Genomic DNA, 27,002 nt, shown 5'->3' with positions numbered 1-27,002 from the left:
CACAATTCCAGATTCGGTATTAGAACAGTAATTCGAGATTCATTTATTTATTTTATTTATTTGGCCTTATTTTCCATGGCGAAGTCGAGGCTGTGGGAACCTTCTCTACCACTTAACCATGGTTATGTCTACAGATTCCTTATTAATATTAAGTATATACAAAGAATAAAAACATACTGACAAGGAAATTCCACATAAGGTAGTGCAAAGTAATATCATAAATCGGAAAAGAAAAATAAATACAAAAATACTCAACTTAGACAAAGACACACAAACGTATAATACATACATGCGCGTCTCATTTCCAAATATCCGGATAAATATTGCAGGTTAAGAGTGTTATGACAAAATATGACGGGACTTCAGTGTCCTTTTCTGCAGATGGTATGTATATTAAATTTAAATTATTGGGTTATTGCTTTAGAGAAAATATCTTTCTTGGCTCTTAAAAACAGTTATTGAGGACGCATTCCAGTTTTCGAAGGACAGTTTGTTCCACAGACGGTCAGTGGACCTGGATACTACGAAGGATTTTGTGTAGTAGTTTGAGTTGTGAAGGAAAATTGGCAGCTGAGATCTACGTATGTGAGTGAGAAAGGACAGAGAGACAAGCGGGTGCATTGCTTTACAGAGTATAGTGAGATTGTGTAGATTTCGCCGATCGGTCACTTTAAGTAAGTTTACTAGTTTATAAAAAGAGGATAAGTGATCTCTGTATTACTCAGAATTAGAGATTAGGATATTGATTGATTAAGTTGGTGTTTTAAGTCCGTTTTATGCACAGATAGGCTAATCGGGACTGGACCTGCAGTTTAAAGTTGGATCCGAACCACCAAGTATCGAGCCCGAGAATCACATGGCGACGACGCTACCACTACGCCATCCGGGAGGCCCTACATTCGGATATTAGATCTGTGATCTGGATTTCATATACAGCATTCTTGATTCAAATATGAGATACAGTATTCGAGATTCGGTTCGTGGATCCAGGATTCAAGATACGAATTTGAACGCCATTCCCAACTTACGATAAAACAAAGTCGAAACTTTATATCTGTAGGATGAGCTTTCCCTTTGAAGATTCCCCACCCATTGACGTGTAAACATGAAGGCAGCTGGCAAGAGAGAGAACTGGGGCAAATTTCGAGCGTTGATGGAGAGTGGAGAACGGCGCCCAGACCGCCGGGCACCGCCCCCTCCCTTCTCCCTTTCCTCGTGTTCCAATTCCATTTCCACGTCCTTGAGCTGACTTTGGGCGGAGATACTTCCTGCCTCGGTTCTCCTCCGGGATGGGACGGGAAGGGAACAAACAAGAAAGGCTACAAATGGAGGAAGGGGAAGAACGAGCGCCTCACACATCAGCCGTCTGACAGGCCGAACCGCGCGTGGAGAGATGGGGGAAACCTAAATAACTCCGGGAGAAATTTTTCTCCTCCTTGCCTGGAACTCAAACGGAAGGGGTGGAGATCATGTGGCTCGTTTCTGCCCTCAGAAATGGGCACGGACAATTCACTGTTGGTATGGTACCGAGACGAGATGACACGCGGCAGTCTCGTCTTGTGTGTGAGGAAGTCTGTCTGCTTGGTCTTGTCTCGAGATGAAAATGATCGGCATCGTCTCCATTTATAATCATAAGTCTCGTCCTCTTCTCGCAATGATTTGATTTATTTTACTTTGCTTTTCTGCCACTTTTGGCTAATCGCGAAGATGAGAAGCATAAAGGGACAATCACAAATACATATGAACGACACGAGCCCCTCACAGGATTATGATGGCTATTGAGTACAGACGCCAGAGCCACGTTCATCTGCGAGAATGGAGTCCAGTGTGTATTATGTGCAAAAGAGGTTGACATTTGGGTTCCCAAGGAAAAGTCATCCCTTACACACACACACACACACACACACACACACACAGATACATACATATATATATATATATATATATATATATATATATATATGTATCTGTATATATATATATATATACGATCTCGGCGCCATCAGGCGCCAGGAAATCACCCAGCAATTGTGCACACTATTAGAAGCTGAGCCGGCCCCCGTGGCGGAGTGGTTAGCACATCGCGCTACGACGCGAGGGTTCCCGGGTTCGAATCCCGGCCTGAGCATGGATGTTTGAGTGTTCATTCATCAATTTCATCATATCATCACTCGTCTCCAAATCGCAATTAGCCAAACGTGGCACAAAAAGCAAAGTAAAATCAAGCAAATCAATCAATATTAGAAGCTGAGCATCACCGTATTTAAAAATCGCTAAATCATGTGAGAAAGCGGGAAATGGGGGACAAGGAGTAAGAAATTGTTACTGATTCTATGGAATGTTCACAACGTTGACAAAAAAAAATATTTGCTAACTTACACTGTACTGCAATTTGAACTTAGAATATTCAAAATTTTGTACATGCAAACTATAAAAATGGCAATATTACAGCAAGTGATCACAGTGGCCAGGCTTAAACTTTTAGTCGCCATGGCGACCTGTCAACCAGGATTTTTCGAGCCCTATATATATATATATATATATGTATGTATGTATGTATGTATGTATGTATGTATGTATTGTAACGAGTGCACTCACGGTCCCCGAAATGACGTGTCAATCATACCCCGGCACGGGGCCAAACGTCGTTATGTGTACGGGAGACCGGTCGTGACTCTCGGTCCAGGTTTTCAAGTTCGGTACTGAGACGGTCGTTTATTGTCATACTATTGCGAGGCGGGGATAGATACCTTGAAATATTACACTGTTTTTGTTTACCTTTGGTATGTAGATTCGAACAATCATAAAACACTAATAGTATAATATCCGGTACCTGAAAAATGTCAAATAACAACACTGACGAACGGTAAAAAGTGAATATATATTGTAACAACAAAAAAATATTGCAATCAACAACTGTTTACAAAGCCTCCTCACTCTCACAACATTCACTCTATCTCTCTTTCACACACATGAGGTATTTTTACATGTGAAGTATGGATACAAATCATGGATCTCATTAACATACCATTCCTTTTAATTTTTAAACCTTTATGTGAATTTAGGGCATTTGTCTGCCAGCTCCTGTGCTCTTTTAAATTAACTTAAATGCCAGCCCTCGGAAAGCGGTTAACTAAGACAATTGGGTCGGCGTGGTTAAATCTTTCGTTCGAATGAACGTATGCATCGAGTCGTAATCACGACATTATACAAGTTTCTCGGACGGGGGTATTACACATAAGCCTCTCTCGTCCAATGAGAACAACTACACAATTACATAGGGATGCAAAAACTTAATTGGCTCCAGCTGCCGGAATACACTAATCAATCGTCGGCGCGAGCACAAATTACCTTAAAAACCACTATGCAACAAATAATACTACTTCATGCGCACGACCTTGCAATAAAATTTACACTTTCCACAATTAAAAAGGACTCATCAGTCAAGTATTGACAAATCAAATGGCGCGACGGGGCGGTCGGTTACACAAAAAATGGAGCACACTTTGACAATTTACACTTAATATATAAGAAATGAAATGGAGCTTCTAACGCTGAATGCAGGCAATTAAATTAGAACGTCTGAACATGAACTAACCCTTTTTTACAACAATACCAAAAATTATCAGACGCGGAAATTAGTTTCGGGGTTTCCTGAGTGACTTTGCTAATAAGTGAGACTTCGGCGTTAACTGTACGGTGTTGATACTAACGACGCACGTTTACATGTACATGAGACCCTCTGAAGTATACTGTACCAGACTCTGCTACATGGCGTGGTTATTCATCTCTCCTGGACGCGGGACTTGCACACGGTTCCTTTGTGGCGAAATTGTCCTCCGAGGTCGATCGCGACGAGGAATAATTGCGACGACATGGTGTACTTGCACCTCCTCAGTACTTCGGGCGTTCCTCTTGTCACTAGCGTCGGGTGTACGTGGTCACGCGCCGGTTCGGAATATCTCTAGTGTCGGGCATCAATTGGACGTCGATCTGCAATCATCTCTCTCTGGTGCCGGGCTTCGTTTGGGCGTCGTTCTGGTATCATCCTTCCCTCTCTTTCTCTGGTAACTAGCTTCGGTTGGAACGTCGATCTGGAAACGTCCTTCGGGCTTTGGTTGGGACGTCGATCTGAAAGCGTCCTTCGGGCTTTGGGCAGTGTTTGGTTTTGGCGTCGTCTGACTGGCTTCGGCGTCGTTGCAGGCGTCAGGGAAGCGACGCCCCCCCTTCTCTATCTTCTTTAGCCCTCCATCCTTATGTAGTCCACGCTTGGCAAAAACAAATCACCGCGTAATCTTCACCAAAATAAGGCGCACACTGGTAACTCCCTATCCGCAAGTCGCTCACAGTACGTAAGGAAACAAAGTTCACGGACACAAAACAATAATCACGCGAGAGTGTAGCGCGGAGATGCTCTCTCGGTGAAATCCGGGTAAAAACTGTTTTTGGGATGGTAGCACCGCATATATATAAGAGATTCAAATTCGTCCGTTGAAACCCACGCTAAGGTGGCTTCGCTTCGCTTTCTCAGGGGATGGAAATGACCTCTGTCCATTGTCTTGAAAGGCGCGGTCGGCGACGCGTCCTGGATCCTTGCAGAGTTGGGCTCCAGCTGGTGTTCCTGGTCATCCGTGAACATGGGTTCGAACGCCTGCTGCGACTCGAGCCCGGTAGCGGCGAAAATAATCTTCCCTTATCTCCGCGTTGGTGCAAATATGTCATGTTCTAAGCGGCGGCTGTCACTCAAGAAAAACTCGTCCCCAACTCCCGACGTCTGGCTCGGATACAAGTTTATTCACAAAATAAATCAAACCTCACACTTTCATGTTTGTGCATAAAATGAATCAATAAACAAAAAATAATTTATATCGAACTGCGTTTCACATGTCACAAGATACCGTGACAGTATGATGAACACTCACGAAGAACAACCACGCTCAGGCCGTGATTCCAATGCATGTCCAAGTTACCACTAATGGATTAAGTAACTATGCAATCACGATAAACGAAATATATGGCCTGCCTATAATCGGGTACGCATCCACTTGATATGTTTCAAATAGCGTGCATAATAGTGTATCAAAATCTTGTTCTCGTACTGTTTCGGTAAGTCTCGTTCTCCTCTCGGTCTCTGTATCACCCCCTTAGAATTAGTTTCTTATGCTTTGAAGAGCACTTGTGTATTCTGTCAGGTATCAGGTGAAGCTAACAGCCTCAGTACTGACGTACCGATATTAATTTGGTAATCAATCAATCCATCATACTCACTGGCAACTTTGAATAAGGAACAGACCAAACATCCCAGCGTTTCAATCTAACTTTTTTTCTGAGATTAAACTGCACGGACTTTGATGCTAAAAAAAATCCTCTCCACTGTTTTTCTACTTTTTTCCTCTTTCGTTTTCCTCCAAGTTCCCAGTTTTTTCCGAATTGAAGATGCGGCGCCCGTAATTCATTTGTCGGACAGAATCTCATCCATATTCCGTTCTAATTGAACTCCCCGGAAGCCAGGATTCAGCGGAGGCTGTGGCCTCGGCTCTGGAAAAATCGCGTCAAGAGAAATCGGTCGGGAGGTTGAAGAACAAGGGAAATGGTCTTATCGGCTACAGTTTCCACAAAGGTAAGTCTTACACCCGCATTGCTTACCAAAATAAAGAGAAATGAAGCTGGCTTTTCTGAAATACTGAAATTCTGAACCAGTGAAACGCATATCCTTTTGATAGAAATAAACTCAACTGTGGTTGTTACTACAACAACTGATTTTGGACGACCTTCGCGAATCTCGTCGGTGAGCGAATGGCGGCCACGATTAAATTCGTTATACCAGCGTTTCACAGTGGCAAAGGATGGGGCTTCATCGCCAAATGTGGAAGTAAGTTGATCGATGCACTCTTGTCTTGATAATCCAAGTCGAAAATCGTAAAAAATCATCGCACGAAAATGTTCACGAGTTCATTCCATTTTATTGTTGTCGCGCAATCTCCAAGGCATCATAAACAACACAAATGAAGCTATTTACAAAACATTTGAAGTACGTTATGGTCACTAATGCCAGACGATTCCGTGCAAACGTCAAATCGCGCCTAACTTCAATCAGTGTTGCCAAGGCTCAAAATATAAATAGTGGCCCTCGTAGTGTGGGGATGAGAGGAGGTACTCAAGATGCTCATTTTTGTTGTGTACGGCTTAATCAAGATGAGAAAACCCCTGTGGCACTGTCGTCGAATTTTTAACCGCAAACGAGCGAAGGAAGCGTGGGCGATGCAATCAGGTGTTTACCATGTTATCCTGCCCTTGCGTTGCCAAAATGTGCGGCGTTCTTCAACACGCCATCGTCACCTTTAGTCAGTGGCAAGTGTTTGTATCATGAAAGGTTAGCCGACCTCGTGGGGGGAGTGGTTAGCACAAAGCGCTACGACGCCAGGGATCCTGGGTTCGAATTCCGGCTTCTTTATGAGTGTCCCTTCACCAATTTCATCATATCATCATTAATCTTTGCGATTAGTCAAGTGGCAGAACAGCGAAGTCAAATCAATCCTGAAGTGTTAAAGCCGTGCACAGCGAAAGTAGACACTACGTGATTAACGTTGCTGAAGTTTTTGAGGAAAAAGCAAGGGAGGGAAGCTATACATATGGCAACAAGGGGGCACTCGGACACTGATGAGAACACACATGACTATCCACTTTAGTTCGCGAGTTTGCCGTGGTGTTTCGTATCTTGATTGGGCTGTAAAAAAAATGTTATCTAAGATATCACTAAAATATGTTAGACTGGACCTCCACATATATGTCTGACTGCTGCCCACAGAACACAGTATCCACAATGAGGCTCAATACCGACTCCCCCACCCTCCCCCAGTCTCCCCATGAGCAAGCCTTTCAATGCAAGATAATGAGCTGGTACCTCAAACGAAAAACATTTAATCACCGTCTAGAGCTATTTGTCATCATCTGAGTCTACCTATTTTAATACCAAATAGCCCCTCCCCCCCGAATAATAACGCCGCTCCTTCTATCCCCAGCTGGACGCTCTGCCCTGTCAGTTTAATGACATGATGCCTTCAAACATTTGCCTAATCCGACGGTATTGATCTCGTCAAATCATACGTAAATGGATTTGCATATTCGGCAGTTATATTAATATGTGGACATGGCGGGTTTTCCGCACAGAATCTACGGCAAGGATGAAAACGAACAAACAAAAAAATTTACAAGATTTTAAAATTAGCTTTCGAAGATTGGTTCTAAATTCATCGACAATAGCAAGTCTGGCAACCTCTGAACTTTTTCCGACGTTTGCAATACTTGTCGAGTTTCTTCATCGCCAGTGTCAATCCGCAACAGACATGCGAAAGTGTTTTTAAACACCTTTTCTTTTCTATTTTGACTTTTTATACGATATCTTCTGGATGGAAACCATTCCTCACAATATGCATGCACTTGTTAACTGATATTATATTAGTTCTCTGTAATTACGAAATATTTTAACTCCAAATGGCAAAACGTTATATGAATTCCTGTTGATATGATTGGATAAGTGCTCCACAAGGGAAACAATAGGAATAAAAATAGTTGAAAAGGTCACATTGAAAGAATGGCCCCAAGTAGGTAAACATACTACTGGAAACCTATTGCTAAAATATCCCACGGAAGAGCCAAACGGGGGGGAAAGCGTATTGAATAGAGATGGAAAGAAGATATTCTCCTTCCAAACAGATGTAAATCGCTGATATTTATTAATTTGTTCATTACATTCAACACTGAAAAGTTCTCCAATTACAGAAGGCTAAACAACAAGATATATTAATATTAACAATCCAACATTTATATTGAATATATTGGATAGAGAAGAAAGCGTTTCTTCAATGCGTGTAGCATGAAAGTATTTTTTTAACACGAAGTCCAGTTTTTATTGTGAAAAAAAATTCCGAAAATCCAGTCTCTAAGGATTACTTGGTTTCCTTTAAAACAGAGACGTTTCCGAACTACACTATTCGACAAGAGTGAATGCATGAGTAGCTACTTCAGTGAAAATGGACAACCCTGTGTACCTAGTCTTACCATAAATACTGTCCCAAAGTTGTAAGTAAATAGACACAAAATGGTGATATATATTGTAATATCAGAATAACATGAGGTGCATGGATGCATTAAGAACCAAAATCACAAATAATTATTCGAAATGGACACCTTTAGCACTGACAAACTTCTGAAGTCTTCGTGGCCACGCATCAATGAAATTACGCAACACATCAAGTGGAAACTCCGCAGCTGCCTTCTGAAGAGACCGCTTTAAACTTTCAATATTGGGATGTCTCTTCTTGCAAGCCATCTCCTGAAGCTTGGACCACAATTTGTAGTCCAAAGGGTTTAAGTCTGGACTGGCAGAGGGACAATCTGACGTGGATATGAAGTCAGGAACATTTGCCTCCAACCACTGCTGGGTGGTGCGTGCTTTGTGTGCTGGGGCTGAGTCCTGCTGGAAGCTCCAGTTCTCTCCATGGAAGATGGTGTCGGTAAGATTCTTGCATAGTTTCTCAAGCACTGTCTGCTGGTACACTTTGGCTGATGTTTTTACCCCTTTTTCACAGAAATGGAGCGTGCCCTCATAGCAAATGTTCCAAACTTCATTTCCACTTCAGATTGGCCTTCTGCAAGTCCGGACCTATACCTTTTGTACTACAAATTGTGGTCCAAGCTTCAGGAGATGGCTTGGAAGGAGAGACATCCCAATATTGAAAGTTTAAAGCGGTCGATCTCTTCTGAAGGCAGTTGCGGAGTTTCCACTTGATGTGTTGCGTAATTCAATTGATGCGTGGCCACGAAGACTTCAGAAGTGTGTCAGTGCTAAAGGTGGCCATTTCGAATAATTATTTGTGATTTTGGTTCATAATGCATCCATGCACCTCATGTTATTCTGATATTACAATATCTCTCACCATTTTGTGTCTATTTACTTACAACTTTGGGACAGTATTTATGGTAAGACTAGGTACATAGGTCATTCGACGGGCTATGATGCACCTCCACACAGATGACTTCACACAACGAATACGAATTACTGCAGAGGGTGCACATATTATTTCAAGCTGGAGTAAGAGGTCAATAATGAAACTGCAATATTCGAACGCTAATGTACTGACATTACCTTGTGCGGACAGGACTCGGACTTACGTTATAAAGGGAAACACTCATTGCAAGGTGCCTATCATAGCCACTAAAACCCCACTGGCGCCGTAGAAAGAGCGTGTGAAGACCGGATGTTATGGATCCATGTCTCAAACACGACCTCGCCAAACGAATTCTGGCAAGCATATTTGCTCGATTTGCCTGTCAATATGTACGATGGTTAAACTCTGCCAAGCAAAATAAGTATTTTTTTATGCCAATGAAACATTTTAGTGAATCATTTCTGTTTTATCTGATCAGGAAGTTGTCAAGTGTGGAACGTCGATCGCCATGTTGCTTCCAAACTCCCAGTTAAACTGCCAACCACAAGAAGACGTAGGTAGCTAATTCACACCTAACTTCCAGTTACGTGCTAACTTGCAACTTAACCGTGCATTGAAAAACCATCATTTCCCCAGTCATTTTACAGGATCTTAACAAATAGCGTCTACATATTTCAGAACTTGAGTGTACGAAGAACACGCTGGTGGATTATTTTGCTCGGCAAGTTACGAGGCTCTTCCTGAAAATTCCATGTATTAAGTGGACTCTTCTGGCCACGATTAAAAAGAATGAGCCTCCCCTGTCGACAACATGGCTGAATTCACAGCCGCCCCTCCCGTTGAGAAAGGCAGACGCATTTTCCAAGACGCATCCACCGCGAAACCTCATTACGTCGTCGTTTATCAAAGCCCATTTCCAGCGTGTGGTTGCACGCCGCGGAAAACAACCTGAAGTAACGTGTTCCTGGGTGGGGAGGTGGTAAGCAGCAGTGTTTTTGAAAGCTAATCTCCCGCTTTCGACGACAAAAATCTTTCGCGTGGCAAATTTCACATGCAAGAACACACCTGCATCGACGATTCCCTTTTTATGTACCATATTCTTGCATAGACACACACACACACACAAACCAGCACACGCATAATATACATACAATGTTGCTTTGAAAAGGCCACAAAACTGGGGGAGGGAGGAATGACATATTTGAAATGTGGTAAACATAAAAAATTATAACTAACCATCTGACTTAAATTGGCCTAAAAATTAATAACTGAAAGATTACATTAGGGGAGGCTCATGATGTCAGTTCCGGGCACATATACAGGGTGTCCCACGAACGGCGCAACTGGGAATTAAGAGTGGCGTTACTTTGTAACCGAAACCTGTACATACATAAGTCATACACCAAATGTTAGCCCTGTCCAAGTAGATATTTTTAAACATAGAAACAACAAACGGGGTGCAGTGTTGTTCATGCAGTGTTGCGAAATGTAAGTGAAAGTGTAAATTTATTTTTTCCACAAAGCATGGAAAATTGCATGTCAAAGATTCGTACGGAAATTTGGACGTCAATTTCCACCTTGGGTAGGTGGACTATTTCGCCATCTATAGTTCAGAGAAGAAAACTGATCGTTTTCGCGTATAGCCAATCCTGAAATGCCTCGTAAAGGCGTACCGGTCCAAATGGGTGTTTAAAAAAAAAAAATGAGGTACAGTGGCAACACTGTTGATGTTTGAAGGCAACAAAAGGTGTGTTTAGTGATGGTCTATGACATAGAAATACTGGAAACAGGAAAAAAAGAAAATTAACACTTTTTTCACCATAATTTTCATTTTCTTTTTTTCCTGTTTCCAGTATTTCCATGTCATAGACCATCACTAAACACACCTTTTGTTGCCTTCAAACATCAACAGTGTTGCCACTGTACCTCATAATTTTTTTTTAAACACCCATTTGGACCGGTACGCCTTTACGAGGCATTTCAGGATTGGCTATACGCGAAAACGATCGGTTTTCTTCTCTCAACTATAGATGGCGAAATAGTCCACCTACCCAAAGTGGAAATTGACGTCCAAATTTCCGTACGAATCTTTGACATGCAATTTTCCATGCTTTGTGGAAAAATAAATTTACACTTTCACTTACATTTCGCAACACTGCATGAACAACACTGCACCCCGTTTGTTGTTTCTATGTTTAAAAATATCTACTTGGACAGGGCTAACATTTGGTGTATGACTTATGTATGTACAGGTTTCGGTTACAAAGTAACGCCACTCTTAATTCCCAGTTGCGCCGTTCGTGGGACACCCTATAACAGTTGAACGAACTGCAAAGGTCATAAAAGTAAAAAAAAATAATCATTAGTGTGTGCCCACGTGTAATACACGCATAATAATGTTGAGTTATTGAACATTTAACCACGGTTTTAACATTCACCTGTTTTGGAGTGTAAAATACCAGGAGGATTATATTTGTGCTACCTCAGCCTCCACCATGTCAGAGAAGTTTGGGGTTGATAACTTGTAGTAATCAACTAGAAAGTGTGTGTGTTACCTACGAAACTTAAGGGCACGAGGAACACTTTCCATGTTCAAGCAGAAGCACAAACACATCCAGATGCGAGGACGCGAAACTGCTTTCCCTGCGGCGAGATGAAGCAACACAGATCTGTGCGTTGGCTGGTTGTGCGAGGGGGAGAAAACTTAGCATTATCCTCACGCGAGTATTATTTTAATTGTTCTCTTGGGAATATAAACATTTCGGATGGTGTAGAAAAACACATGAATGGAAAGAGGACAGGGTAAAGATTTTGTTTGTGTTGGGGAAAGTTGAAACTTCCATTTGACTAGCCGTAATTTGAAGTTGATTATCCATAAGGAATATTGTAAATACTTATTCATCATATTTTTTACAGATCGTGTACAGTTCATAATCATCTTTAAAAAGCGCTTGGACTTGCAGCATGGGGAGAAATTCATACTCTCCTGTACTATGTGTTCCCATTCCGACGATATTAAAATAAATGCATACCTGGTGTGAAATTGTCACTCTTCACCTTAAAACAGTGATTAAAAGTCCAATAAATTAACATCAAAGGTAAAAGGTAAAGTGTTCCCCTGTGCATAGCACCACGCCATGAAGGCGTATAGGGGGTGTGGGGGTAACGCCCCACACTTTCTTGATCCGGTCGTCAGTGAGGATGATGTGATCAGCATCACGCCCCTGACCGCCTTTACCCCCCCCCCCGGTACCCATGTTATTCGCAGTTGTTTGGGTGGGCGCCGGGGCCGCTTCCATCGTTAGAAAAGTGCCCGGATTTGAACCGGCCGGGGATCGAACCAATCAGTAACTAATAAAAATGTATTTCCAGTTTCTCGGGAAATACATCGCCATCCGAGAACACAGATTCCATGTCGCCTGTCCTCGCGTGTGCGTCCAGTGCTTGTTCTTTCCTCGTCAGCGATGCGGGTTCAACAACCGAGGAAACGGATTACAGGGGAGGGGTTGCGGGTACTAATCACTCGGAATGGCATCGCAGGCATCATTACTTGATGGTGCAGTCTGCTGGCGATTGCCTTTGAAGTCGTACGTCTTCATTGTAGTCCGTTATCATGTTTCTCGGTGGTTCATTCACTAATTTGCTCAGCAAACTCACACCGGATGAACCAGCTTCAAAGGTCTTACTCCGTGAAATCTCGGTTGGTAATTTCAACAAACTTGGTTCACGATAGAGATGCATTACGTCACAAACATGGGCGTCGCCAGAAACTTTTGTCAGGCCATTGATAAAAAGTGAATGTTACAAAACTAATTGGTATTGTCATGGTTATCGTTATTATAAAATAATAACTATCATAAAGTAATGAAAATCAACCAATATCATTCTAAATTTAATATACATGGGAAACTTGAATATTAGAAAATTAATTGTAAGTATCATGATTACTATTGTAAAATAATAACTTTTATAAACTAATAAAAATAAACCAATTTTAACCTAAATTAATATGACGGAGAAACTTTTCTACACAATGTACCAGCACAACTGTTCTTCATTATTTTAAAAATATTTTATACAAATAGTGTAGTGAAATGCATACACAGTGCGGCGATTAGGGTGAAGGGAAAGGCACTTTTTGGCCCTGCACTATAGACAGTGTTAAAGGCGGAGCTACTGCTGAGCATGCGCACTCTTCTGGTTTCCCTCGAACATCCGGTTACGTTGACGTTAATATGAAACGGCGGAGATTCTCTTACAAGGAAAAAGGGTGCCAGCTGTCCAGCATATGGTTGCACAGTTCGATAATGAACAACTTTATTGAGTCAAGTATCACTTCATAGGTTTCCGAAGGACACAGAGAGAACAAATACACGAGATATACTTGGTATGTCTGAATATACCTGAACAAATAACTCTATAACATACGTACCTTTAAATATTAATGGATGAAATCTATGAACACCTTCTCGTCACAAAACAAATATATGTGGTTCAGTCTTAATTAAATCACCATTTTATTGTGAAGCAATCGAACAACAAATTATTATATTTCGTTTGTAGCCTACTTCCGCATGATCAATCGTATGAGATTAAGTAAGGTTGTAGAAAAGATAGACGCGTAATTAGACGATAATAATTATGCTGCCACCTACCCTCAGGTTTGAAAATCCACACTCGCTTCATCACGTACTACTCCGGCAGTTTATTTCTTTATAAAATGTATTTCCAGAAGATACAATTCAATCTGCACATATTACTAAATTAGTTAGTTGTCCGTACAATGCAAGTCGAACTATCGTTGAATACTTTAAACGTATTACAGCACTTTTGTTATTTTTAAAGAAACTTTTTTAAAAAAAAAATCTGCACTGCAGTTGCTCATCCAAAGAATTCAATAAGTTCACTCCTTCATGGTAAAACTTGAACAAATACTCTTCTTGACTATCATCAGTTTGTGCTTTAGTCGCACAACTGATTAAAACAACTGCTCATTTCTTACTTTGTATACTGGAGAGTGAACTGCACTGCAAACAACAGACTGGTCTAAACAGGAACTTCCAGGGAACCAATGTTTATGCTTACATTTTTTAGCACGGTCTATTAGCGATTAAAATTATCCGATATGCCATCTGGTGAGATTTTTAGGAACCACTCCATGTAGGACACTTCGCTGCGCTTCGCTGTGTTGAAGCCGTTCAAATAATGGGGAACATGCGAGAAAGTAACGTCTACTGTTCAGTTTTTTGCTCTAAATCGTTTTGTGGGTCAGGACAAGTGAAAGGCTTACATGTGTTTTCCACCCCGTGGAATCAACAAAATTAAATTTGTAAATAATCATGGAAAAAAGAACTGATTGACAATATTGGCATAATTGAACGCACGAGTCTGTTCACTCTATTTTCCGAAAGATGATTTTATTACCATGATAGTAAGTTTTAAATTGTTCTTTATGAATATAACATTTTTTTCGAAAACAATGTATTATGTATGTAGGCTAATTTGGAACAAGTGCGATGAAAATAGTTTGAGAATTAATTAATGTCTGTAATCATAAAGGTAAGTCAGAAAAAGGAAATTGACATGCTAATGTTTCTGTTTCATTCAGTAAGTCAATTTTCAGTGAAGACTGAAGATAGCCTCAATGAAATTGATGTTGTTATTTTACTATTATTATTATTATTATTATTATCCTGTGTTGTTATTAAACCAGCCTGCCTCTTTGGGGAAAGAACTGCAACGGCATGTTTACATTTTTCTCCTGTCCAAGCTTTGTAAAACAGGTGAATTGCTTTATTTTCCAATCATTTCTGAGAGCCCCAGTTATACAACCGAGGTGCAGATGAAACAGCACTGCTTTGAAGAACAAGTGCGTATACATTAGTTTCATCTGCATTTTCAGTGTTATTTTTGCCTATCTAGTTTCATCTGCATTTTCAGTGTTATTTTTGCCTATCATAATTAAATGCTTCGCTCTCAGCACAGCTTCACCTTCTTTATAGTTCCTGGAATTCACATCGCATTCGCAATATTTAAAAATATCGCGTAATTTAAACGTTTCTTCCATACCAGCAATGACAACCATTACCTTCTCAATCTGAAAGCCTCATGGCTTGCTCCGGTCACGTGACTAATCGTCATCAACTGGAGGCGAGATAGCCGCCATGTCTGATTTGCTTCTTCGGAATCAATGATGGACCTTTTTAGTGAATATGGAATTGTAATGCAAATTTAGGAACTATAATGGAGTTTAAATGACTTGTAAATATGCTTAAATGTGCAAGAGGTATGGTGTATAAGTGTTGTGTGCTCAATTACAGAGGCAATTATAATGAAAAAGGTAAGAGTAACGTTCACATTTCTTCAAGATGCTATGAGAAATGTTTAGGGCAATTCCATGTGATTCGGTCCCTACGAAAATATACAAGTTAAGTAACAAAGGTTTTATACTCATAAATAAATAAGAGTTATAGTTCATGAGGTAAACATTTCATGTGTACGGAATAGGCATCTAATATACTCTTAAATGTGGTCATGTTTTATCTCTTGTCAACATTTGTTTTTAGAAATATCAAATAATTTACCCTGAATTACAAACGGTGGTTAATGTTAATATTATTGTTTATGATTGCAAATTAATTTGTTTCAAGATTTAGCCAACGTTTAAAATATTACGTTCGTGTCTACTAAAGCAATTGGTTAGTGAAAATTTTATGCAAGCATTCGATAAAATTTTTATATTATTTACACAAATTTTCAGTTTCAAAATGTGCTTAATGAAAGAGCGCTATACAACGGTGTAAAGTTGATACATGTGTACATTTACATTCTTATTTTATCCCGCTTTATGGTTCTTTATACTAATCGGAAGATATGTTGTACATTCAAATACAAGGGTGCGATGTGTAACAAGAACTTCGATGAAATATTCGTGTGAAATACTATCCAAGAATATATTACTTATGTTTCAAATACAAATGTTCTCACACAGAAAGCATTTTGTTACCTAGCTATGTTAATATGAACTTCAAATGTATTAAATTTTATAATACTGTTTCATATGAACTGCTTTTTATTTTTTGTCTTTGTGAAGCTTCAATGTTCGTAACTTTGATTATTAAATCAGTGATAATGTTTAGTGTTTCATAATTTATTAACATTCTTCACGATGTTATTAACAGAATGTAAAAACAGTGCAAGGAAATATTCCAAATGTTTATATCCCAAGTGAACGCTAAGATCGAAATATTAATCTGCTTCTTTTCAATGAAACTCTTAAGTTATTGTCACAGATCTTACTAACGACAATGAAAATATTCAATTTGTATATTATCTCTCGTTCAATAAAGTCAATAGGATCGAAATTACAATATGACAAATGATTTAGGTTTAGTCTTTACAGAAATGTAACATTGTCCTTGTACCAATTTGTTTCGCTTTTGCTGCAAGGATATAGAAATTAAGCTTTTGTATTGAGATTGTATAGCTAAGCAGAATATCTGCTTTATCTGGATGATTAATTTTGGGTAGAATTAAAGACAATTTAATTAATTAGTTAACTTGGAAAGGTTACGGTCAACCTAGCATGGCTTTTTTTATTTAATCAATTGATTTTACATACAAAAGCAGTTACGAGTTTTACTGTAGCTGACAAATATTCCCGATAATATTTTTCAAAGATATACAATGTTTAAATTTTTCCGCCAGGAAGTTTCTAACGGTTATCAACTCTTTCTTTGTGCTATGGTAGGAATTTTTGTGGTGGCCTGAATGAAAATTTTGGTGTAAATATTCAATATTATACATTTTTCTTCTACATTCGTCGGGAGGGTAAATGTCAAAATTTAACTTCATAAAAGAAATAAATATACCTTAATTATCTACGGTAAAATTACGACAAGGGGTTTACAGCGTTAAGACGATCGCCTCCAGATGATGACGTCTTGACTGAGCGCTGTGGCCTGAACCTCAAGATGGTCTTGTGACAACACGCTGCTATTACGTACTACTATTGAATGTAAACAAAGAGTTATCCTACATAGAGCGGCCATATTGGAAGCGACACTAGCGCTCAGGTGGTAAATTTAATCGTGAATAGCCTCTAAAGCTAAGCATTGACTACGAAGAGAAAGTAAACTGTCCTTGCCCATTACTCCAAGTTTTGCCGCTACTGTGCACAGGCGATCAATTTCGTTTTTGTTTCACAAACCTCGTTCAAGAAAAGGCACTAAAAGCTAGGGGTAAATATTAGTCATAAAGTTTATCTTGTGTGATTTCTCGGCTGAAAGTAATTCTTGAAAACTTTAATCTTTGGATTAAATGATAAAATACGAAAACACGACTTGATTCCTGTATTTTACACGCAACTCACAGAGTTCATTTGTGAACCTTGAAATTCATTGTAAAATTACTTACTCGCTTGCAAAAATGTTGCCTTCACCCTCTGTAGATATGGATTCTTACCTGCAAATAAAGAAACAAAATGTCGTTAAAAAGAGACAGCAGCCATGAAAGTTGCTCTGAAAACTACGCAAGAAATTTAGTATGGATTGTAACCGAGATCAAGATCTCAGTTTAAAAATCGAGACAATAATCCATGAAATATATAAAAATTCATATTATGAAAACTAATTAAATTAAGGTGCTACGTTACACATACTTGGCCATTTTCATATGATCGAGCATATTATAATCATTCTCGACATATTCAGCAAATTTTCAATTTTTCAAAATACAGGGATGAACATAATTATCTGACGGTTTTAAAATAGAAATAAAACGAACACATTTCACTACAGCATATTATGTAAGTAGAATAAATTCTACATTTTTTGCACATTAATTAAAGAAACAGAAACAATTAAATAACATAAATCGATCTACATACAATCAAATTTATGCATTTTCTTTTTATATAGATAGTTCACTAACTGAAGTAAGCTGTGCGAGAAAACACAATTTATAAATTACAAATTTATATTGTCACTAAGTTCCTTTTTTCTTGTAGAGCGTATTAATGGAAATTTTAGCCCATTGGTGGATTTTCTATTTTGTCTAATTTGGTGAATTTTTAGGTCAGTAAAAGTGTAGCCCTGGTTATAACCTACCTAATAAAAGTTAATTTAAAAGTATGCTGTAGCATAACGGAAGCAACAAATTGCATTATTTAATAGTCACATCACATTTCTAATTTTTAATACAATATTTTGCAAGTAGGCTACGACTTAGAATTCAATGATTTTCATTTTTAAGAAAGATTTGACACGTCAATTAATTCTAATGCTAAAAATTATTGTTGGATTTCATAAAAATTACTATGATACTATGATTTGGGAACAAATTTAGACATGGAGAGCCTAGGAAGGCATCTTCCCGCTCCACCTTCAATTTGAAATTTGGTGCCTACGGCTGTCCAGGTTTCTGGAAAGTATAGATGCACGGTGGAATCGAATCTTTCCTCGAGGCACTAAACGAGAAGCACGAACCCTTACTCTATCTCATCCCGTACGATTTAATGCAGGTTGCTCCTCCCAAATACAGCAACCCAAGGTTTCCCCAGATCGAACGGAGGACTACTTTCCCCCAAAGGTGTCGTTCCGCGGCGAGACAACATAAAACTAGTTAGCTTCCCGCCTAAGTCCTTTGTTCTTCCGCGTCGATCTAGAGCGAGCCACTTAATCCTGCCTCCATGCTACCTCCGCTCTCCAGGTGAAATTGAGGAGGTGCGGAAGGAACGGGGCGACGTGAATAAATCAGGCTTCCTCGACAACCAACTCGCTTAGCTTAGGAAGATGCAATCTCCATCGTCTTCTTCGGGGAGTTATTCCATCCTCTCGCGTCTTCACTGTTGCGGATGACACTTCAGCTTGGTGCTGCATCCACTTCGACAATATTACGGCACGGATGGTAGCATAAAAGGAACTACCCGCGTATGAAAGACGATGTACCCTTCATAACATGCGGTTGCTTTAGAATAGTGTCGTCAAACGTATAAAGCACGCAATATCTGAAATCTACACGCTGAAATCAAACCAGGAATGTTTGATTGATGCATTATTTTTTTTTAGGCCTTAACAACGAATCGGGTTTACAGCTTGATGCATTTTTGTATACCCCTGCCTGCTTTTACATCAATGCTGCATTTTCCATTTCCTGCTTGTACTTTATACATACGAACAATAGTTGGCACTTCCGTTTCACTTACACTTTCTTCCTGTAAACTACCACTACGTCTCACCTTTGCACATTCTTTACATCACATATTTATCCCAAAAGCCGCATATACTTAACTTCTTCCTCGTTCATACGTACACATTTCAAATGTAGCTTCCAAGGGTTTTAACACTGTATTTCTTAGGAAATGTCTTTCCGAGACACAGGTTTATGTTCATGAAATTCGATACAACTACTCATCTTCTACGATATATCAAACAATTCGATATAGACACTTCAACTGCACTCCGTGTATTTTATTTCGAACGCTGAGGAGGCAACACTGTTTGTTTACATATGGGAGTGGAACCGATAGTGAAGTATTTAACTTATTGAACGTTTTATTTCCACGATATTGAACTATTTGCTACACAAAAGCACACAAAAAAATCTTCAATACCTACTACCCGCTCCTGCAATATCATTACTACCACCTCGCATCAGCACAAACATCACAGATGGGGATATAAAGTGATAATATGAAATGGGTGAAAGAAGAATCACAAACAGACAGGACGCAACACAGTCCCACAGACGACTATACTGGATGTGAGTCGAGACGCCAGAACCTCGTTAGTATGCAAGAATGCAGGCCAGGGTGGAAGAGAGGTTGACATTTGAGTGCTTATGGGAGTCACCCCTTACAAACCAACATAGTGATAGCTATATTGAAGTGAGACCTTGTAGTATAACCAATATATTCAGGCCAAAACAACACCAGAATTAATGCACAAAAAAGAGGCTACTTTTCGAAAACCACGTTGGTTATATTTACACTAGCTGATTACCCGGCGTTGCCCGAGTATTTATTTATCCCAATCTTGTATTACACACGAAAATAATGAATTCTAACTATAGTGTAAAATGTAACTAATTTAAATGTAATCGTGAATGTCACCAATTAGCTTAGCGACTCCGAAAACTATGGATTCGACACTAATCTAGGTCATTTGTGGCATTTTGTTTTACACTCCCTCTCCCCCCATGCAGATAGGTGATGAACTTGGAGTTGAACGCATTGGGAGTATCACGAAAACTATGGATTCCATTCGCAACACAGCCTGAATGTTAGACAACCCGAGAAACACTATCGTTGTGCGGATTGCATAAAGTCACGGATGTCTGTGCGAAATTCAATATCGGTGGTTCTCGATTATTGTTACATGTCACCCCTTCCCAGCCCACCCCTAGTGGTGCCAGCGATGTCTTATCCCCAAAATATTATGTCCATATTGCAAGTGATAGGTATACCAAGTTTGGTTGAAATTGCTCCAGGCGTTCGAGAGTTATGCCGGAACAAACAAATATATACACCCACACACACACATACATCCATTTTTATATATATAGATAGATAGATTAACGTCGTTCTTGCAGTGGATGGAGAAAAATATCCTTAAGCAAGTGCAATCTCGACTTCCACTCCAATATTTTGCATGTCTCAAGGCTGTGTGGAGAAAATATTGTACTGCCACGACTCCTTCAAACATGCAACTGTGCGTTTGACACTGATGGGTGGCTCGACTTCGTAGGGGATCCGGGGACCCATCTTGGAGGAGCGGGAAAGAAAATGACGTAATAAATCCAGTCTTCTAATAGGAGAGAGTCGCATGTGAATGTGTGCAGCTCGGTCTTGAAATTCTAGTCACATATCTCAGTTAGAGCTGGCTGCCTGGCCTCCCTCTCGGTCGAGGGGAGAAACTCGCTCCTGCCCTGCCCGGTGGAAGTCAGAGATCCCTTCATTCGGAAAATAGACAAGGGGATTCTTTTGATGGGCGCGGGAGTGGGAGATGTATGCAGAGGTGTTTTATCTTCCCGCCCGCCAGGATCACGTGGTTTATTGATTCCATGTCCTACGACTCTTTCAATAAGTAAAGGGGCTCGTTTTAGAGCTTCCCTTTCACCCTCTTCACGCTTTTCATCCCTTCTTCTATTACTAAGTAGCTGCTTTGGATGAATGGAACAATGCGAAACATGAATCGACATTCGCAATGAATTGAACAATTTCCGTAGTTCGTAGTACGTGAAACTTTACAGGATGCGAAATTATTGAAAACTGGTGGCGGAGGAAGATCTTAATTTACACACAAATATATGATTTCGCACCCTGTAAATATGCAATATTTAGTAATTTTAACCAAAATATGGAGTTAAATATGGACTTAATTTTCTTTAAATTTCCAAGACAATGAATAACGAAATTTTGTTGTAAGTGTTCGAATATGAATTCCTTCTGTTGTCTCTTAAAATGGATTTATATTGACTAAAACTGCGATCAATATTGCAAGAAGTAATGGGAGTGTATTTCAACTTAGTCAGTTATTCCCAAGACACTCACCCAACTCTTTCGGCCACACGGGGACGTGTAGTTATTGCGCGAATATGGCATATATGTTGAGAAATGTAATGGAATATGAAAATAATGTGTAAAAATAACTAAAACATGAGCCAAACCATATGTAAAAATATAGAAAATAAACACTGCATTTTAAGAGTCTACATGCCATGATGCACAAAGATAATACAAAATAGGAGTATAACTGATTTCAGCTTCATACATAAATATATATTTACATATACCTAAATCCGTTGTCTGGTTATTCACTAATTATTTAAATGTATATATTTATAAATATATAAAGGAATTTACTTGCTACTTTTATGTACATGTATGAGGTATTATATAAAGTGGCAAACTAATTATTTTACCAACTGGTAAAATATGTCAATAATATACAAAATAGTTGAAATTGTTTTATTATGCGTAAGATTTTGCTTATTTCTTGCTTTCTATTGATACGAATCAATTAGACTTCATACTTATATTTGTCTTGCATTCTTGTTTTGCTTTTGTTGTGCATGTATTGCTATTGTTAAGCTGCCTTAATGGTCTCTTGAAAGAAATAGAGAGCATGCAACACTCACTAACACAAACTCGTTCTTTGTGGGGGGGGCTCCCCGATGGCGCCTTGTGATCAGGGGGTTCCGGTTCGATACCCGGTGGAGGCACATAGTGGTTCGGATCCCACTTTAGACTGTAGGTCCAATTCCGATTAGCCTCATTGTGCATAAAGTTGACTTAAAATGCCAACTCAATCAATCGTTCTTTGTGCGAGGTATAAGAGGTGATCCTCTCATAAGACACCTTACTTCCCCGTAGTACACCCTGGACTGCATTGTTGCAGACTGGCGAGGCTGCAGCCAATACAATCCTCGGTAGGAATTGTCGTTTGTCCATGTGTATTGGGTCCCCTCATCCATCTCACCACCATTCATCTTCATGAAGAGCAAGCGCAAATGAAGTAAGCTACCATCTGACAGTACACGAATATCCGTCGGCTGGTTGTCTTGAGGATCCAAGTCTTCCTCCTTTACGAGTCTCCAATAAAAAAAAGGTGAGTTTTGTGCGCCCTTCCCATCACTGTAAAACTGAAGTCACTTTTACGCCAGGCTGGGCCTTCAATATATTGATAGTGCAACCGACAGCTTTCTTCCACTCCACGAGGCAGTCGACGTAGCGGGAGTTAGCTCGCTTCCAGCCCCCGCCCCCTCCAAAAATCCCTTCGACGCAGCCAAAGGGGACGCTCGATACGAATTACGAACATCCGAGGCGAGATAACCAGCTACGACATGATTTTACGTTGGTTTCGCTCCAGTTCTTCCAGCAATATGTCTGAAAAGGCATCCTCAAATTCCTCTCGAAAGTTACGTCCTTAAACATTCCAGTTCATGTTAACCTGGACGGCAAAAACTAATAGAAATAGCATACACTATTTTAAAAAGTTGACTGGAGAAATGGCTTTGACATAGTTCATAGCGGTGCGCACAGTGACTGTAGTGAATTAGAAGTTGCCATTGAAATTTGTTATTCAAATTCACTAATCGCCGTACAGATAGGCAACACGCATAACGCCTTGCACTCCAATCAGAGAGTGTGCGTACGCCTTTGACGGATGCATTTATGAATGTAATTATAATAATTTAGTGCTTAAAAATATATTATGGTGCACACATCTGCAATTTATCATCTTTATGCATGATAAACAGGACAACTATCCGAAATTTTGTATCATACTACGTAGATACATGCTCTATACAGAGAGAATAGTTTATTTTTATTTGGTACCATAAGAAAAAATCTCGTAACCGAACACTGTTTATATAAGCGAAAATGTAATGATTGTTCACAGAACATTTTTTAAAAAATAATCGGGCACAGTTGTTTAGAACAGTGGTCCTAATCTTCGTGAGACCACTGCCCGGTAAAATAATTTTTAAAAATATTGATGGTCAGATCCCAACAATTGAGTCGCCTTTCTAACTTTTTTAACTTAATAGATTAATTAACGTGTTTGCTTGAAATTAAAGATGAATAAATAAATAATGGCATAAACGTCACGCGCCGTGGCCGTGTGGTCTAAGGTACCATGCTTTGGGCTCCAGCTACGGGACGTCCGCAGGTTCGAGTCTCTTGTGGGGAGCGTAACAACATTCTTTCCTGAGATTTCGCCTTGTGTATGGGACCGGTGCCCACTCACGATGATGACGAAATTGGGGAGCTACGAATGGATAGCATAATCTAGTAATGGAAACCTACGATAATGACTGAGGGTTTGTCGTGCGACCACACGTCACCCCGTCTGGTCGGATGATCTCACACCTCTGCTGAGGCATATTGGAGTGAGGTCGGCAGTTGGTAGGTAGGCGGCCCTCACGGGCCTTTGCGCCACGGGTTTTATTATTTTCATTATTATGACATAATCATAAAGAGTAATAGTTTGAGGCATATGTCTAGGCTAGTTGGCATAAATTAAATTAGTAGCCAACCACTGCATGCAATGAAATCTTGTAATTCTTCTCTCAGTCCAATATCATTAAATTACATAAAATTCCAAGTTAGTCACAATTACCAAATTTAGTAAGGGCTATAAAATTTTGGGTTTTTGGTTACCAAAAAGCTTAACCAAACGTGATTTATGATACAAACAGATCAGATATATTTACTGTTTACGCTTTAGGTTTTAATACCAGCCAGCGTCTGCCTAGCTCGTTCATTGCAGGCTTTATTCATTACAAGGTCGTCCAGTACTCACTACAGTTTTTCCAACGGCTCCAAAATGATGTTCCACATTCTGCAAAATTCTGCTTAACTCAAAGCTTTCTCCCCACATGCATAGTCACCTCTACCGTGTAGCTGTCATGCCAAAACACAAAAGAAGTATAAAAATGCCGCCAAGTGACGTGGGAAAAACTGACGGATTGCATCCACGAGGATGATACAAGAAGAAAGTGAAAGGTTCTCTCATGTTTCTTGCATCTATCTTCTTTGTTCCCTGCGGAATTCCTTCTGGTTACACACTGTCCGTTAGAAACGCCTCAACTTTCCGGAAACATACTGTTTTGCACGAGGATGACTCACTCATCCTGCTGTCTCTCAAGTACCTACTCCTGCTCTTCTCATGAAACATGACACCAAAACCATGAAAATTTTAAGGAATCTGAATTTTTAACGAGAAAACTCGTGGCAAGGAAAAACAAAGAAGAGTTTCTGGGAAAGTTACTTTTCTTTTTTTTAGGACCCTCACTAAGAGGGTTAGAACTAAGAATCCTAGTGGAAGTTAAAACGCACCCCAAAACTTCCATTGCCCTTCGATATTTTATTCACTGGATTTTCAGGATTTATTCACTGAAAAAAAATGGATTCCTCAATACTTGGGTTATTTGCACCCATCATAATATATGGGTCCAGCCTGTTACCGTAACAAAAATCATCACTTGTCTCTGATGACTAACTTACCAATGTTAAACGCTGGAGCTGTAAAGGGGAAGGTGGACAAAGGATAGGACAACACACAATCCTGCAGAGGATTATCCTTGGCCGTGAATCAAGACGCCAGAGCCTCGTTGGCCGCAAGATATACTCTTGGGTGCTTTCTCAAAAAATCACACAATTATCTCGTTATACCAAGTTCAGACTTGTTTTTCTTTTCTTCCCCACTTTTACATTATTGATGTATTAAAACCAAAAGTTGTTCGCAATCACAGAAAAATGACACAACCCTATAATCCCATCCATAATAGAATACTGGATCATTTCCACATTTGAGCTTTCTTAAGAGGAGTGTGGTTCTTCGCACACTCAACATAAATTTAAATATAACAGAGTATCACTTTTAATATCACCATCTGTTGTCATGTTTACTCTATTTATTACCTGATTGCTTCATAATTTATAACAAACAACTTTTACTTCCTTCAGGTAGAATAGTTTTATTTCCTTTTCTCACCTTCACCATACAACCATAATTTGTAACTGAAGTCTAACACTTTGGAAACGCGGAAGTGCTTTCAGTGATATCACAGTCAATACAAATATAATCATCCAAACCCCTAAGATAGAAAAATCCTGCGGTAGCACAAATAACAGGCAAAACATTGATTTTTTAATAATAACTATCTTTACAGTGTTTTATTACACAAGTACTACCCTAATGCATATTACGCACACTTAAAGGCAACTTTAGTTTTAGAATTCGAAACCAGACGCTATTTAGGTGCTAGTTTGCACAAAATGCGATACCTCAGGAGCCAAAGAGAAAATATTAGTCGCCTAATGTGCAGAGGCGCATGCGTACTGTATAGTCGCCACTTACGCGGACAGGGTATATATTCTGTCCCAGGAATCTGCGCAGCAAGGCCGCGCATAATGGTAGAGAAGGGGAGAAAGCGCGTGAGCGGAGCAAAGCAGCGCGCGTTGCTGCAGCCGCGGCTGCTCCTCTCCCGCGTTCATTGGTCGAGCCCTCTTGCGCAGAGTAGGCTACTTGTTTTCATTCGCTTGCTCCAGAGATTATCGTAACAGAGCGTAGCTCACTAACACTTCCTGTGGCCATTTCCGAGAGGGGTAGCGAAAGCTGGAAGATACTCACCCACCCCTTAATTTCTCCACACTATTGTATGTTATTTGCTACTATTCGAGAGAATAGTACTTCCGTGGCGCGTCCGTTGGGTGCTTGACTCACAAGCTGACCACACATCCCCTAGACAGGGGTAGCGCTCACTACTCTGGGTGTATGAAGAGCTCGCCACTGATCACTTCGAAAATCTGTCTCTCTTTTTTATTCCTTCAAGTATTTAGCTATTTCCACCTAAGAATAAGACATAAAATAATAACAAAATAATTGTAAAACTCGGCTGGAAAACAATTGATTTTCCAGCGTTCAGCACTGTACAAGCAACTAACATCGACGCCTTTCCGCCTGTATGAAAAATTCAAGAACGCCAATGAGCACGTGGCCACAGCTGCGTCGCCCACAAAGCTATGCGGAAGCATTTCGGCGCTGAACTTCACAAGCACGCGCGTCAGATGGCCGCAGAAATGGTTCAAAGGGACAGGGCGGGGCGTATTAAAAGCTACAACTACGGCACAGGCCTCCGCTATTGTTGAAACATAACTTTCAGAAAGTTTGGCTAATTTTTGTCGAACTCGTTCAAAGAGAATATATCCTTTTTTTTGTGCCCTTTAGGAAAAAAATCCATTGTTATTGGTTGCAAAGTTAAAAATTAAACTGTAAGTAAATGAAACTATAGAGTGGGTGAAACTGTAAAGACATCCTTTTTTTAAAATGTTAATATCTGGTAAAGTTACATAGAGACTGCCGTGAACTTTACGTTGTTTTACTGTTCCATGCATGCCATTCCTTGTGCTGTTGAAACTTTACTTGAAATTTCCTAGAGATGTCCCGCCGATTGAGCACTGAGGCTCACGAGGCGAGACATTTCCAGTCTCGTCTCGTTTTCGAGACAAGGCATGAGACGAGACGGCATTTTCACGAGAGCTGA

The 27,002-nt window shown here is 39.9% G+C and overlaps 1 protein-coding gene across 4 annotated transcripts in view; it reads right to left on the bottom strand.

The window, feature by feature from the left end:
• CdGAPr (GTPase-activating protein CdGAPr) overlaps positions 1-27,002 on the bottom strand; it is a 394,186-nt gene that overhangs the window by 343,962 nt on the left and 23,222 nt on the right. The window contains exon 1 of one of the 4 annotated variants that reach the window (XM_083121102.1): positions 17,367-17,408. The exons of the other annotated variants lie outside the window; for them this stretch is intronic. The gene's annotated coding sequence lies outside the window, so the exon portion shown is untranslated. Of the gene's footprint in view, positions 1-17,366; positions 17,409-27,002 lie in introns of those variants that run through there. 4 annotated transcript variants of the gene reach the window in all.

The sequence above is a fragment of the Lepisma saccharinum genome, chromosome 4 (genome assembly GCF_977018435.1).
Source record: "Lepisma saccharinum chromosome 4, izLepSacc3.1, whole genome shotgun sequence".
NCBI classification, from domain to species: Eukaryota; Metazoa; Arthropoda; class Insecta; order Zygentoma; family Lepismatidae; genus Lepisma; species Lepisma saccharinum.
Note: the sequence above shows the minus strand (reverse complement) of the source record. Positions and strands in the feature narration are given on the sequence as shown.